Here is a 17,143-nt window from a genome sequence, read left to right as displayed (position 1 = left end):
GAGGAGTAAAAATGGCCTTGCATTTGTTCTTTTTTCCCTATAAGAGGTCCTTCTTTTCTCATCTTCATCTTCTGTGCTTCAAATGGAAAGATTTCAAATATTAAATTTTAGTAAGGACAGGGACACCTGGGTGGCTCAGTCGGTTAAGCGCTCTGACTCTTAATTTCCACTCAGGTCATGATCTCATGAGGTTGAGCCCCACATTGGGCTCAGGGCTGGGGGTGCAGCCTGCTTAAGATTCTCTCTCTCCCGCTCTCTCTTCCCCTTCCCCACGTTCTCTCTCCCCTCGCCCCCCACACAAAAAATTGTAGTAAGGACACTGGCCAAAAATCTCATAGGTACCCCTATGGAGACTTCTAGGCTTATAAAGGAGAAGGTGAGGTGAAAACCCACAGTGTTCAGTATGGGGAATGAAAAGGCACACAGAAAGGGGGTTAGAAGCACGGATATAAGTATTGGATGCTAAGACCATGAAGCCTCATGGGTCCAAGGATGGTCTTGTCTTCCTTTCAGACCTGAGAAAATGGTGCCCTAACCCAAAGGAAGACTGTGACTCAGACCCAGCGTGTGGGTCTGTGTTTACATACATACTGGGCTAAACCACAGAGAAAGGGATAGCTGACCCTAATCAGGTTCCCAAAGCAGCATTGGCCAAAGTTTCCTCTGCAGAACTTTAATGCTCCTCACAAAAAGTGTCCTGTGTCCCAATGAGTAGTGGAGACACTGTGCCCATATCAATCCTTGAAGATGCGCCAAGCACTTTGACATGTTACAGACTCTAAAACGTTCTAGGGAAAAGTAGCCTACTTAACATAGTTTAACCCAGCTTTTCCCAAATCTACTTCAGTACAGGAAACTTTTATCAAATTATTTGCTAGTTCATTTGAGAAGCAATGGGCACTGTGGTTGGGGGCAGGAGGACACAAAGAAGTGTATCTGGGTGACCTTATTCAACCTCTCTAAGCCTCAATTTCATTGTCTGTAAAATAGGAATCTTAATAGTAATGATGAGGAAATGCAAGCGAATTTTGCAGAATAGTTTCTGGCACAGTAAAGAATCTCCAATCTATTTTACATTTTGCATGTAACTCTTATTTACACGTCTTAGAATTATTGAACATATCTTGGGAAATACTGTCCTCATTAGTGGACTCACTAATTGGAACTGGGAGAATAGATCCACCCCCACCTTTTTTTTTCCCTCAGATTTTTAACTTAAGAAGTTGCCCTTTTCTAGAGCTATGATTTGATCTTCCACATTACTGAATTGATGTAGTCTATGTGGTTAAACCACTCTAACTAGCAATAATTATGAAGTATTAGTTTTTGGCTGACAATGAATAGGATAGCTATGTCATTTGTCATATAAGCTGGACACTTTTGAGAGCAAAAGAGAGTACTACTAATGATTATGTCAGAACAGAGACTGTAAACAGGGTCTATCCCAGGCAAAATGAGAGGCATAATCACTTTACCAGTGAATAATCTAAAATCATAGTGGATAACTATTTTTGGAAATCAGGTGACCTGAATCTCCAGGAATCTGCCAGTTGCGGAGTGAAATTTAATGGCTGTGTAATAGAGTAGAAAACCAACTGCCTGAAGTTACCAGTCTCTGAATCTCATTAGAGCAAGAACTCTTTGCTTTACTTCTTGAGATATCTAGTGCTGAGTGTGTAATAGATATTCAATATTTAAAAAAATTCATTTAGTATTTAGTTCAACAAATATTTATTAAGCACCTGCTATATTCCAGGCACATTTCTAGGAGCTGTAAATAACAGTAAACAAGTCAGGCCTGTTTGCTGCTCTTACAGAGTACACATTCCAAACCAGAGACAGACAATAAATAAGGAAGCAAGTACATAAATAAGAATGCATGTGCTAAGCTCTTTGAAGAAAAAACAGGACGGCATGTTAAACTATAGTAGATAGGGATTAGACCCAGTGGCCTGGCAATGCCTCTCTAAGGAGGTTGAGTCTTCGATGATGAGAGCAAATCAGCAATGAAACGGTCTACTGGAAGGCAAGGGAACAGAGAGTGAACAGGTCACACACAGGCAGAGTTGGGCGGGTATGAGGAACAGAAGGAGGGCCAGAAGGATTGGGGTCCCTGAAGGAGGGAGAAAATAGGTAGCAGAGCAGAGGAGAGCAGGCAAGAACTAAACAAACAATTGGGCCTTGGAGTCTGGGTGGCTCAGTCAGTTGAGCGTCCAACTTCTGTTCAGGTCGTGATCTCACAGCTCAGTTCATGAGCTGTGGTGACAGCTCAGAGCCTGGAGCCTGCTTTGGATACTGTGTCTCCATCTCTTTCTGCTCTTCCCTACCTTGCACACACTCTAAAAAAATAAACATTAAAAAATTAAAAAAAAAAGAATGGAGATGTAATGATAGAAGTCGGATTTTATTCTAAAGGTATTATGTAGTCAGATATAGGAGGGCTTGAAGCATGGTAATGACATGATTATTTGAAAGAATGAATGAATGAATGAATGACTCCAGGTTTAGGTCTGCACCTGGCACTTCACTGTGAAACTCCGATGTAACTTCTCATCTTCAATGAGTTTTTCAGCTCTAAACGATACCTAGTAAAGACTAAAATTTTAGACTGCAATGAAAGTTTTTTCTTTTTTAAAAAAAATTTTTTTAAATGTTTATTTTTGACAGAGAGAGAGAGAGAGAGAGAGAGCGCGCGCGCGCACATGAGTGGGGGAGGGGCAGAGAGAGAGGGAGACAGAATTCGAAGCAGACTCCAGGCTCCAAGCTGTCAGCACAGAGCCTGATGTGGGGCTGGAACCCACGAACTGCGAGATCATGCCCTGAGCCGAAGTCGGACGGTCAACCGACTGAGCCACGCAGGCGCCCCTGAAAATCTTTTTCTTAAGAAAACAATCATTTGGAAGATGTGAAACCCCATCTAGGGATCATACATTACTTAATGTCCTGCTTTTTCTTATTCTTCCTGTTTGTCTTCCTATTACTTTCTACTTTCTCTACTTAACCCCCTAAGCTCAAGAGAAGAGAAAAAATAGCAAACACCTCAATATACATTGGTTAATAAACCATGTGTATTCAACATTCAATTGCCCTAAGAGGTCTGAGCTAAAGAATTCTTTGCTTTGTGGTTAACCCTTTATTTACTAGGGGGAAGCCACTCCTCCCACAGAAACTACATTTTATCTGACACAAACAGGGTTGGTTCCAGGCCTGGAGAGGAGGTTAACTGACAGAGAACAGCCATCTAGGGTTGGCATCAAATGATAAGCAATAACTCCGTGTTCTTGATGTGAGCACTGGACAACAAGTGAGGAAATTTGGGTTTTGGTCCAGGTTATGCTAATGCACTGTCTGACCTTGAGCAAATATTGACTGAATTATTTCCCTCAGTTTCATCCTTGCAAGAGGATGATGACGTCTGCCTCCTTCAAGATGTAAAATAAGGCTGCTTAGAAAATCACATGCCCTGTACTTTCAAACATTCTTCTTTAGAAACACACTACAGACACCCCCCTTTTCAGGTTCAGGGCATTTATAGAGTATCAGCTCATGGTGGAATAATGGAAGGCCTGCTCCTAATTGTTTATTCATGGTTGCTGCCTCTCTGCAGATTCCAGCAGAAGTGTTTGAAGGAGCAAGTCCACCTTGAGGAAAAAGCACAGGTCTCTCAAAGGCATCATCAATGGAGCAGAGGGATGATACAAAAAACAAGAAAACATGCAGGATGCCTTCCTAGACGTCATGTCAGAAAATAGGGACATGAGCCATGGGCATTCTCTTTGAGAATTTAATAAAATGCTGGGGATGCAATAGCTTCAAAAACATGAAGTTCAATATAAAAATAAGGGCAGGATGTACTACACTGTTCTGAAGGGTGCCACTTCCACAGTTGTCTCTTTGGGACAGTCACTCAGCTGCCCTTATGTAACATCAACAAAATATAAGGCTTTTTTTTTTTTTTTTTTTTTTTTTTTGGAAAAAGGAATTGAGGAAAGAAGGTTCACAAAATTCAGTGAATTCAACTTGTTATCTGGGAAGAATTTGTTCTCTTGGAAGGCAATCTTTTTCTTTATTTCCTTTTAAAATTATGGCTGATTGCCCGGTCAAGGGCATTGCAGGAAGCTGTGTAGTCTGTTTGGTGAGAGTACTCCAGTCAAGTTGCAGAATTTGGTCTTGTTTTTCCTCATTAATGCTGACTGCTAATATGATTTACTGCTGCTGTGTAGACTGAGCTCTCACCCTTTAGCCAACAGGAAATGACACAGCTGTGTGAATGTTGAATAATAAGTGATTGCCCAACTGATCATCCTTCCCTCTGTTTATAGCATATTTGACAAAGAATTTGTTGCATTCTTCGGAGACCAGGACCACATAATTTTGGTGGTGGATATTACAGGGCACCCATAACTCTTCCCAAGTGCCCCTTCCAAACTTCAGTGTCTTTGATTCCCAATGGCATTTCTTTATTGTTCAGTATTTCCTAGGGGAAACAAAAAGATCAACACATACAGGATTATAAGGCTCACTGATTACTTAATATACTAAACATCAGTATATACTTTATATCAGTTTGTCAGTGCAATATGAAAAAATATTTAAGGAAACTTTTAGGAAAAAAATTTTAAATGAGTGCTTCATAACTTGTTTTCTTTTAAGAGCATATAGTACATTCAAAACATATACCTTTTTCAGTATTCTGGGAGTAGTCAAAGAAAAGCAAAGATTACTACTGAGCACAGATCAGTCCATCTTTCAGAGACTGCCAGAGCCACATTGCTAATCTGATGAGATTTACAAACCTGAGTTACTTATGGCTCAATGCATGGTCAAGTAGCATTCAATATTTGAATCCAGGACTTAAAAGATGGAGTTATAGATGTCCTGTCAAGTTTCTGGAAAAATCCTTTGTGGAAATTCTTTCCCTTATGATGAAATGCTCAAAAACAAGTTGAGGTTACTATTTATTTAAAGAAAAAGCAGGGATTGTTAGATCAAACTTAAAAACACCCAGGAGCCACTGTTTTATTATTCCTGAGCTCAGTGTGAAGAAACAGAAAATGATTGGCTAGGTTGAATTGAAAGGGTTCATTAACTTAGGCAAAGACAAAGACAGTAGACTTTAATGCTTTTAACCTTAAATTGCATATATTATGTTTTAGACTAGTAGCTTTCCATGTATGATTGGGCAGAGGGCTACTACTTTCATAAGTAAAACCAACCAACCAAGAAAAAAAGCCCACAGATGTTCTCTGGGAAACTATCTCCAGAATTAGAAGTCAAACTGCAATAATTTTGATGGTAAGCCTACAAAGGGGTGTCTAGGTCTTGTACTCTGTCTATAATATTTATTTAAAAATTGAGTGCCTTAGATGAGTTATTTTTAAACTTGAAGCATGCATGATGCATGTGCAAGACTTATCACTAGTGGATCACTAGTGATTCCAGACCTAAAATTTAAGAATCGTTGCTCTAAACCAGATTTTAGAGGGGGGACATTTCTTTTTTGACGTTACCGATTTGCCTATAGCAGACCAGATTCAGTACTTTAGATCATATTCTCTGCTGGAAGGGTAGCACTTACCAAAGAGCTTATGGCTTCCCTGTTAAAGACCATAGACAATATGACAATATCAGTTCCTTCTTCTTTTTTGTTGCCGAATTGGGAGCAAAATTATTATTTTTTCTTTTTAGTTAGTTAGTCAAAATAGTTTATGTGTTATCCTAAAAGATGCTTTCAGTTAAGTTTTCTTTATATCTGGCTGTAAATTAAAATCTCATCTTTCCTTTGGAGGATGCCTATTTAAGGTAAAAGAGCATTCTGGAATACAGCCCAAAAGCTCAAAATGGTACTCAAGAATATCCAAGATAATGCAGGTCCAGATAAGGTCTTGCAACCACTAATTTTTGAAAACGTATATGAGGGAGAAGAAAATTACTCTTTTATCCCCAGCCAGCAAGAATCTTGTCTTCTATAAACATCTTCTAGACTTGAGGGTCCTCTGTACCCTCCTTCTCCACTCCAACCTCCAAGGAACCCTCTCTGAAAGGCACTGCTTTTCATAATGCTAGCTCTTATTGAGTGTTGTTGGACGTGATTATGAACTAACTGTTAGCGCCTTAAAACTGGCCACCTAAGTAGAGGTCAGATGACTCACCACATTCTGATCCTGGCCCTTATCCAAGATGTTTCTGTAGGTCACATTACTGTCACCAAACCACTACAGACTGGCCTTAGGTTAAATGAATGTGTAAGTGTTATGATGCAATGTCTGGTAACCAGCAAGATGTGTAAGTTATATGGGAAAAAAACCTGTCTTGTGCTTTAAAAGCAAAGAGGAGGTCATAATACATCAATTATACAATTCCTCTTAATTTTAGCTCAGAGCAAAAAGCTACCATCAGCACATTGTATATAGCCATTGATCTTAATAAATATTTACTGAGGATTTATGCCAGTACGCATGGTTCTGGCTTATAACCTCCATGCAGCCTCTGAATATGCCTCCTAGTGCTTCCACATTGTCCCAGCAGTGCTATGGAATCAGTCAAATGACTGCTCTTAGGTGTCCCCCATGTCATCCAGTCCCACTTAGAGAATCTAGCTTCATGTTAGACAAGGTCACTAAGGCGGTTAACATGTTGGCACCAGGGCATTTATGGCAGCTCATATACAATTAAAACAGACCTTTGAAACCAAATTTTATAGTACATCAGAGATTTTGGCATGATGTGAAAGAAAAAAATAAGGGTATTTATTTTTATTAAAAAGCATGAATTAGAAAGAAAGGCTAAGATTAGCATACTAAAGAGAGGCTTATTTATTATAATGTACAATGGAAGTCATTCAACTTTGATTCATTTTCCAAAAAAGCTAACAGCTATTGCCCAATTAATACATCTTAGAAATTTTTCCCAAATGGTGCTCTCCATATATATAAATTCATAGTTTTATTTCTCCCCAGAGTTCTCAGTTTGTATTTTCAATAGCCTTGTTGAGTGCGACCTGGCCTCTGCTTCTCAGTCAGAGGTACTGGAAAGTCAGGTCAAAAGAATTGGAGAAAAGACTATCAGAAGACTTTGCAGTTTTCTGGAACTCACTGGGGCACTTTGTGATCTGTAAGACCTCTTAAAGGATGCTGAGCGAACTTACCATGGGGCCCTTAAACAGTCTCAGGTGAATGAATAGAAGACTCTAGGACCAGCAACTCTAATAATGAAAATTCATTCTGTACTACCCCCAACTGTCTGGGTGCAAGTGTAACAGAAGTGTTTTACAAAGGAGGGGCAAATTGTTAGGATAATTCCAGGCCCCTGATATCCACTATTCCCACACACATAGGCCCCCATGGGTTTTCATTACTATGAGGAAAATCAGTTTGTATTAAAACATAAACAGACCATTAGACTACAAACCCTACCTCCAAAGGAAATCTGGGCTACAAGCATGATCTTTACGTTTCCTAAAATTACACAGGAGTAAAAACAATGAAGTTACAGTTTGGAGAGCAAAATTTTGCTTACATCTTGCAAATATAAATGGTCCTTAAATTGTTTTAAAAAGCCCAATAAAATTACTGTTTCAATTAAGTGCAAATGAATGGTTCTGTTCACCTCCTGGAACAGAGGCAGTTTCAATTCAGTGATGCGTTGCACTTCCTTGTCTGATCTTAAAACCTCTGCGGAAAAGCTGCCGTAAGAAACTGAAATGCACTTCCTTGCAATGAAACCCTTTCTCAGTCATGAGCCAGTCCTAGAGGCCTATGGGCTCAGGCAACACCATTAGTTACTCTTACCTTTCTGATTTAAATCTAGTTCAAATATCTCTCAAAGGAAGCCTTAAGGGGATGGGGGAAACTCAAAAGGCAGTATTTACATGGAAGAGTGTAGGCACTGGTGGTCCATTCACTTTTACTTTGAAAATTATGGGTAATTATAGGCGTGAGAGGCATCCAGATAGAATGACTTCACACTAGCTGTGTGATCTTGGGCAAATGTTTAACCTCTGTGGGTGTCAAGTTCTCCCCCTGACCTAGATGACCTCTGAGATTTTGTACAGCTTTAATAAGCCATGGCTTATGACTTGGATTGTGTTTTAGATCAATAGGAAGAACTAAGTCCTCCACTGCCTGCTTTCTATCAGCCTCCAGCACCTGGCTCCCAAACGTAGGGCTCTGAACACGGATACCACGTTTCCAGGACCTGGATCCTCCACAGGCACTTTTATATTTCAACTCAAGGATCCGACTACGTGATATGTTGAGGCCATTTAATTTCTGTCTTGTCTAAACAGTATCTTTTAGAAGGCATTAAGGAAAAGTCCATTCAAATCTAATGCAGAATAGCAGATTGCCACACGGTCAAATGAGCTGGTTTCTTTATATGCACACCTGCAAACATAACTGTCCTTTCATACGTGCCCATGATGATATATATGTATCATACAGATTTGGGAGTTTGGGAAGTTTTTTTCTTTATTTTATCTAAGTATAATTACATACAGTAGTAAGTATACACTTTTGAGTGTACACATGAGTGAATCTTGACAAATGTATATGCTCATGTTATCAGTGTTCCAAAAAAGATATAAAACATTGCCTTTGAAATTTTCCTTAGGTCTTTTTCCACTCAATTTCTTTTCTGAAAGGAACAACTCTGATTTTGATTTTATCTGCATGGATAAGTTTTGCCTATTCCTGAACTTTGTATATTGCTTAATATAATGTTGTTTAGATTTAGGTATTTGATTGCATGTATTTGTAATTTGTTCCTTTTTATTGCTAAGTACTATTCCATTGTGTGAATATGCCACAACTCATCTATGCTTCTGCTAATAGACAAATTGGCTCAATTCCAATTTTTCTCTATAGTGAATAAAGTTACAGTGAACATTCCTGTACATGGCTTTTGGGGGACTTATGTTTTCATTGGCAGGGGAGGGGTGTGCATATGCAAATACCTAGGGGGGAATTGCTGGGTCAAAGGTTAAGTACATATTTAACTTAGTGAGAAATTGCCAAATGGCTTTCCAGTACTGATGTACTATCCCATCAGCAATGTGAGTGATTCCATTGCCCTGCATTTTTCCTGACATATGGTATTTTTACTTTTAGCCATTCTAATGGATGTATAATGATATCTCTTTGTGGTTTTAACTTGCATTCCCTTATGTATTTCCCATTTTCATATATCTATTGGGAATTTATATATTCTCTTTTATGAAGTATCTATGCAAAACTTTTGCCCATTTTTACTGAGTGTTATTTTTTTACTGTTGATTTGTAATTTTAAAAAATATTCTCCCATGCTAGTTATTTGTCACTTGTATACATTGTGAATATTTTATCCCAGCCTGTGGTTTACTTTTTCATTTCTGTAATGGTATCTTTTGAATGTTGGTAAGTTTTGTTTATTGATTTTTTCCACGTATAGCAAGTACTTTTTGCATTCTGTTTATATTTTCCTACCTCAACTTCACAAGTATACTCTCCCGCTGTTTTCTTTATAGGCTTAGCTTTTAGCTTCTATCTTAGGTCTGTAATCCTGTTCCAGTCAATTTATGTGTATAGTGCAAAAAAAACAAAAAACAAAAACAACAACAATAACAACAACAACAAAACCCTGTATGGATATCCAGTTTATCTAGCATCTTTTCTTGGGGAAAATTATTTTACTATTAAATTTCATTGACATCTTTGTAAAAAAACATTTTGACCATAAATGTATGGTCTATTTCTGCACTCACTTTATCATTCCATGAATCTGTTATCTATTGTTACACGAATACCGTACTTTCTCAATTATAACTTTATATGAACTCTTCACATGTAGTGAAAATTCTCCAATTTTATTCTTCTTTTGCAATGATGTTTTAGTTATTCTAAGCCCTTTACATTCTCAGTATCAATTTTAGTTTCAACTTGTCAAAAGAAAAAAACCAAAAAACTGTTGCTGGGTTTGTGACTGGAATTGCATTGGATCTATAGATGAATATGCAGAGAATTGGGATCTTAGCAACAAATATGGGGAGAATTGGGATCTTAGCAATATTCAGTCTTCTAACAGGAATCTGGCTCACCTCTCCATTTTTTAGGTGTTTGATTTTCTCAGCAATATTTTATCATTTTCCAAGTACAGGTCTTGCACCTGGTATGTTAAATATATTCCTAAGTATGTCATGTTTTGGTGTCATCATTTTGAAATATTTATTTCCACCTATTTGTTGCTGATATATAGAAATAGAATTGATTTTTTTGTATACTGATCTTAAATCTTGTGATCTTGTTGAAATCACATAATCATTTATTACATTTAATAGGTTTTTGGTTTTGGTTTTGGATTTGTTTTGTTTTGTGTTGCTTTTGCTAAATTCCTAAGGATTCTCTTCATACACTAACCTGTTGGCTGAAATAAAGACAGTTTAAATTTTTCTTAGAATCAATACAGTGTTGGCTAGGGTTGGTGAATGTAAACACCCCTAGCTTGATATCTGCCTTGGTGAAAAGTGTTCAATATTTGTCCATTAAGTGTGCTGTTAGCCGCAGGTTTTTCACAAATTTCCTTTATCATATTAAGGAAGTTTCCTTCTGTTCCTGGCTTGCTGAGAATTTGTTGGATTTTTTCAAATGTTTTTTTCTATACCTATTGAAATTATTGGGTGATATTTGCATTTACTTTAATACAATGATTTAAATTGATAGATGTTGGAATATTAGACCAATATTGTATTCTTCAGATGAGAGCTACTTGCTTATAATGTATTATCTTTTAAGTGTATTATTGAATTTTGTTAAGGTTTTTGTGGGTATGTGTATTCATGAGGAACATTGATCTGCAATTTTCTTTTTCTGTAATGTCATTTTCAAATTTCAGTTATAAGGTTATTCTGGCCTCATAAAACACATTGAGATGCATGCCATTCCTCTTATTTTCCAAAAATGTTTTGTGTAAGATTTTTTTTCCCTTTAAATGTTTAATAGAAGCTACCCTGAGCCAGTGTATGGGCCAGGAATTTTCTTTATAGGAAAATTTTAATTACAAATTCAATTTCTTTGACAGAGAGGCTTTTATTTGTGTTATATATCATCTTATATCCATTTTGGAAATAATGTTTCTAAAAAATTTTTCCATTTCATTTATGTTGTTAAAATTGTTGGCATAGAGCTATTCATAGAAACTTTTTAAATTTATTTATTTATTTTTGAGAGAGAGAGAGAGAGACAGAGAGACAGAGACAGAGACAGAGACAGAGACAGAGGAAGCGGGGGAAGGGCAGAGAGAGAGGGAGACACAGAATCCAAAGCAGGCTCCAGGCACTGAGCTGTCAGCACAAAGCCTGATGAGGGGCTCAGACTCACAAACTATGAGATCATGACCTGAGCCCAAGTTGGATGCTTAACTGAACCATCCAGGCACCCCCAGAATTTTCTTAGTTTCTTTCTAAGGATCTGTGGTGAGAGTCCCTTTCATTCTTGATTTTGGTATTTTGTATTTTTCTTTAATTTTTGATTAATTTTGATGGAAGTTTATCAATCATATTAATTCTTTAGAAAAACCAACTTCTGATACTTCCAAATGTGTTAATCTTATTATTATTTAAGATTATTTCATTGACTTCTGTTCTTACAGTTATTATTTCCTTTCTTCCACTTACAGGGCTTAATTTGCTTTTCTTTTTCTATAATTTTAAAGTGGAAGGGTAGATAATTAATTTTAGGCTTTTATTGTTTTTCTAATATAAGCACTTAAGTTATAAATTTCCTTTTAAACACTCTCTTAGCTGCATCTTACAATTTAAATACGTTGTGCTTTTTATTGTTCCATTTAAAATATTTTCTAACTTGTGACTTCTTTCACTAATGGGTCATTTAGAAATATGTTGCTTAATATCCAAATATTTGGAGAAATTTACTTATTTATTTATTTATTTATTTTAGTTATTGATTCTAATACAATCCTGTTGTGATCAGATAAAATACTTTGTGATCTTAATCCTTTAAAATTTATTGAGAGTTTTTAATAGACTAGTATATTGGGTTGTTTTGTTTAATATTCCTTGTGTGATTGAAGAGAATATGTATTCTGCAGCTGTCAGATACAGTGTTCTATAAAATTCTATTGGGTCACTTGTTGATAGTGCTGCTCAAATATTATATTTTACTATTGATTTTTTAAAAATTTACATCCAAGTTAGTTAGCATATAGTGCAATAATGATTTCAGGAGTATAATCCAGTGATTCATCCCCTACTTAAAACACCCAGTACTCATATGAACAAGTGTCTTCCTTTTTTTTTTTTTTTAAATTTTTTTTTTCAACGTTTTTTATTTATTTTGGGGACAGAGAGAGACAGAGCATGAATGGGGGAGGGGCAGAGAGAGAGGGAGACACAGAATCGGAAACAGGCTCCAGGCTCCGAGCCATCAGCCCAGAGCCTGACGCGGGGCTCGAACTCACAGAGCGCGAGATCGTGACCTGGCTGAAGTCGGAGGCTTAACCGACTGCGCCACCCAGGCGCCCCCAAGTGTCTTCTTTAATGCCCCTTGCCCATTTAGCCCATCCCCTGACCCATAACTCTTCCAGCAACCCTCAGTTTGTTCTCTATATTTGAGTCTCTTATATTTTGTCCCCCTCCCTGTTTTTATATTATTTTTGTCACCCTTCCCCTATGTTCATTTGTTTTGTATCTTAAATTCCACATATGGGTGAAGTCATATGTTTGTCTTTCTCTAAGTTTGCTTAGCATAAGTAGTTGCAAATGGCAAGATTTCATTCTTTTTGATCGCTGAGTAATATTCCTATATATATATATATATATACCACATCTTCTTTATCCATTCATCTGTTGACGGACATTTGGCTCTTTCCATACTGTGGCTACTGTTGATAGCAAAATCTATTTGTTCTATCAATTGTTGAGAGTTGCCTGCTAAAGTTTCTAGTGATGATTATGAATTTATCTCCTTCCCCGTTTAATTCTGTCAGTTTTTGTTTCATGTACTTTAAAGCTCTGTTATTAAGTGCATTATGTTCAAAATTATCATGTTGGTTGATATATTCAATATTTTATCATTATAAAATATCCCTCTTCATCTCAGACAATACTTCTTATTTGAAGTCTACTTTGATGTAAATTCAGTTACACTAGCTTTCTTCTGATTTGTGTTTGGATGGTGTATATTTTTTCTATCTTTTTACTTTTCAAGTATTTGTAGCTCTATATTTAAAGCTGTGTATTCATATTGGTAACATATATTTCAGTTTTATATTATTATCCATTTTGATAATCTGTTTTTCATTGGAAATTTCAATCTAATCACATTTAATATAGTAATTAATATAGTTTAGTTGGTAATAATACTTATGTTGTTTTCTCTTTTTCCTTCCATGATAAATTTCCTTTTGTTATATGTTATCTAAATAGGTTCCTAGATGTCATCCTGTCAGCTTGGGCTGCTTTTCTAACTCTCAAGAAAAGTAGACCAATATAGCATACATGTACTAAATATAATCAAATAAATAAGGAAATGGAAAATAAGTCTATTGGGAACGTAGTTCTAGGGTGGATCACACAACTCGTGGTCATTTTGCAGAGAGGACTTAGCAGAGGGTCAGTGTCAACACTGGTGTTGCTATTCTGGGACCAACACCATCCCTGATACTGCTAAGTATTTTCCTTGGTGATTTGTGAGAATAATAATTAATGAAGTAAATGATGTACTACTAGGTGGAAAGGTTGGTTATTCCATGGTTGCCCAGATTATAAAAATAACATAGTATGTTGGAGAAACAATCAGTGGCAACAAAATGAATGTTAATTAGGTATGTCTTCAGCTGATACACTTAAAAACAAAGCTGAGAAAACAATTGAAAGCTAGTAAGGATGAGAAAGATTAGCGAGGAAAAAAGTATTGAGATTAACATGGATAACAAAATGATTCTTTCACCACTTAAGTTCAATAATTTAAAGATATTGTGAGACAAGGATTCAGAAATTGTAATAAAGCATGTCTTATATACTAACTTCTATACTTAGCACCAACCTTCTGTGTCCAGTCATAGCTTTCCTAATTAATGTGGGAGAACTAGATAGATTTCAGGGAAGCATCAGAAATTTGGTTTTAGAGATAGATGAATAGAGCTAATTCTGTCCAAACTCCACATTTCACTGATGACGAGACTCAGAAGGTTGAAGTATTTTATGGCAGAACTGTGACTAGAGCCTTAATGCTTACTTCCTTATCCAGTGTTCCTTCCAGTTCTCAGAGTAATTAGGGATTTTGAAATGAGAGGAGACAGAGGAAACATGCAGGGAAGCAAGTTCATTCACTGTAGAGAAAAGAATGTTTAGATTATATATAATATTTATCAAGCCAATGAAAACTTCTTATTTAAAGGTTGGTGACTAGAAACTCTTCATCTCCTCTAACAAGGAACTTTATTTTTCCTGCGGACTAAATGGGAGGAAATGCATAATAAAGTGCAACAAGAGGAATTTAGGATATACATAAGGGAACTATTTCATGCAGCAAGAACCATTGCTCATTAGCATGGTAACTTATAATATCTGTTACCGTCCAATACCATTCCCAGAGTGAGCTGACTTTTTTTTTTTTTTTTTTTTTTTGTGAGCTGACTTTTTTATTTCATGATTTCAGCTTTCATCTTCTACTGTAAACCACAAGGTTGTGGTGTTAGGAGAGACCGTTTACCTAAGCACTCCCTTGGCTGGCCAAGATCTATTGGAGAATATGACACTACTTGTCAGCAGCAAATGGAATTCTTGATAAATGCTATAGCAAAATTTTAAGTTGTCAAGTTGTGAATTGTTCAAAATAATAATGTGTTACCAGTTTATTAAGGAAATTTTTTTAAAAAGCCCTAAATACTACAAACTACATGAAAAACTACAATTAGAAATAATTACCTGTGGTGGATTTTGCTTATAAGACAAAGGTTTTTTAAATGGAAAGCAAGTTCAGTTAACATTAAAATCTGTATTATATCATTTCAGACATATAAATTTGGAGCAATCTTAATGATCGTCTTAGAAATTCAGAGATTACTTTTTATTGTTATTTATCTTCTCAAAAGCTCTTGTGCTACAAATAAAAGAGTTTTTTCCTTTCTTTCCTTTTTATTGTATTCATATGAGAAGATGGATGTTAGCTTAACCTATTGTGGTAATCATTTCACAATATGTGTAAATCAAACCATCACACTGTATGTCTTAAACTTATACAGTAATGTATGTCAATTATTTCTCAACAAAACCGGAAAAAAGTCCAGTATAGCATTTGATAGTTGAAAGCGAATTGAAATTTTTTTAGGTAAGTACTTTCAGTCAAGAAAAGTAACTGTGTTTTAGTTTATTTCCAGGTTGATTCTTTTCCATTATGGAAGAGCGTTTACAAATTATTTTGACAAAGGTCGCACAACCAAATCATTATTTTTCTTTCCAGAATGCACCTCTGTAAAAGACAACAAAATAAGAACCAGCCAAGGAAAGCAAATAAGTTTCGTGACTTCTTTTGAACGTGTGAGGACCATTTGACTTGTCCACATCCCAGGTAATTTATAAAGGAAGGAAAACAATTACACTACAACATGCAGTTGTTTGAAATAGCTGTAGTGTTAAAAAAAAAAGTATCTTGTATTTTATTTCAGGTTGTTTTCCATTGACTAACATGCACCTATTACAGGATATTATATTTTGTTATGCCATGGAATCTGTAGCACATATTTTTTAAGCCCAGTCATATTCTTCATGTACAGAGAGAAGAGTTATGTGTGGTAGACTGGAATTCAAGAGACCTGGATTCAGATTTTGACTATTTCTTTCCCATGAATGAGCACTGTGGGCAAGTCACTTAGTCTTTAGCTTCCCTGTACTTGTGGATGATGACTCAGTTGCATTCTTTTGATTCTAGTAATCATCTCTGACTTCTGTAATATTTTCTGTTTGTCTCCATGTTTATTCGAATGAAAGAAGGCGGAACTACCTCTGCAAGTCCAAGAAAGCTGGTACTGACAATGTTGTAGCTGAACCGGATACCCCCCAATAGTCTCCAGCCTCGAGGAAGCAGCTCTACCTCTATCTTGGATAAAATGAATTTTAAGAGATCACCTTGAGTGTTTGTAAATAGACAGACTTTGCCACTGTGTATTTTTTTAATGTTTATTTACTTTTGAGAGAGACAGAGAGAGAGAGAGAGAGAGGGAGAGAGAGAGGGAGAGAGAGAGACAGAGACATGAACAGAGGAGGGGCAGAGAGAGAGGGAGACACAGAATCTGAAGCAGACTCTGAAGCAGACACAGAATGCTTCAGATTCTGTGTCTCCCTCCGAGCTGTCAGCACAAAGCCCGACGAGGGGCTTGCACTCACGGACTGCGAAATCATGACCTGAGCCAAAGTCGGATGCTTAACCAACTGAGCCACCCAATCGCCCTGCCATTGGTTGGTTTAAAATTACTCATTTGGTTTACATTATGTGAATATTCATTCCACATAGTTTTATGGTAATTAGAGCTATACCAGGGCCAGAACTTCCTTCTTGCAACCCAATAAAGTGATTTTTTTTAGAGTTACATGCCGCGATTTCCAAACAGTCAAGCACTCTAGACAGACCAGCACTACAGCTATTCTGAAGACTCCCTTGGAAATCTGTGGCATATTTTATTCATTTCTGTGCACTTTTAATAGATATGGAAAGTGTCTTAGTCAGCTTGGGCTGCCATAACAAAATACCACAGACTACATGACTTACACAACAGAAATTTATTTTCTCGTAGTTCTGGAGACTGGAAAGTCTAAGGTTAAGATCCAATGGAGTTCTGTTTCTGGTGAAGCCTTTCTTCCTAGTCTGTAGATAGCTGTCTTCCTTCTGTATCCTCACACGGCCTTTCATCTGGGTGCACAAGGAGACAGAGACAGAGAGACAGAGAAAGACATCTCTTCCTCTTCTTATAAGGCTATCAGTCTCAGCTGATTAAGGCTCCACCCTAATGATGTCATTTAATGTCATTACTTCCATAAGATCCTATCTCCAAATACAGTCACATGGAGTTAGGGCTTCAACATATTCATTTCGGGGGCATAATTTAGTCCATAGCCAACCATAAATATGGAGATTTACTGGCATTGTCTTGA

General features: G+C 36.7%; 1 long non-coding RNA gene across 3 annotated transcripts in view; it reads left to right on the top strand.

The window, feature by feature from the left end:
* The window catches only part of LOC125911634 (uncharacterized), a 20,074-nt gene extending 2,931 nt beyond the window's left edge, over positions 1-17,143 (top strand). For all 3 annotated transcript variants that reach the window (XR_007454390.1, XR_007454389.1, XR_007454391.1), the window contains exons 2-3: positions 15,456-15,563; positions 15,983-17,143. This is a non-coding gene — a long non-coding RNA (uncharacterized LOC125911634). The remainder of the gene's footprint in view (positions 1-15,455; positions 15,564-15,982) is intronic.

Source organism: Panthera uncia, assembly GCF_023721935.1.
Source record: "Panthera uncia isolate 11264 chromosome C1 unlocalized genomic scaffold, Puncia_PCG_1.0 HiC_scaffold_3, whole genome shotgun sequence".
Classification (NCBI taxonomy): Eukaryota; Metazoa; Chordata; class Mammalia; order Carnivora; family Felidae; genus Panthera; species Panthera uncia.
The sequence above is the reverse complement of the archived record's forward strand: the minus strand, read 5'-3'. Positions and strand labels throughout refer to the sequence as shown.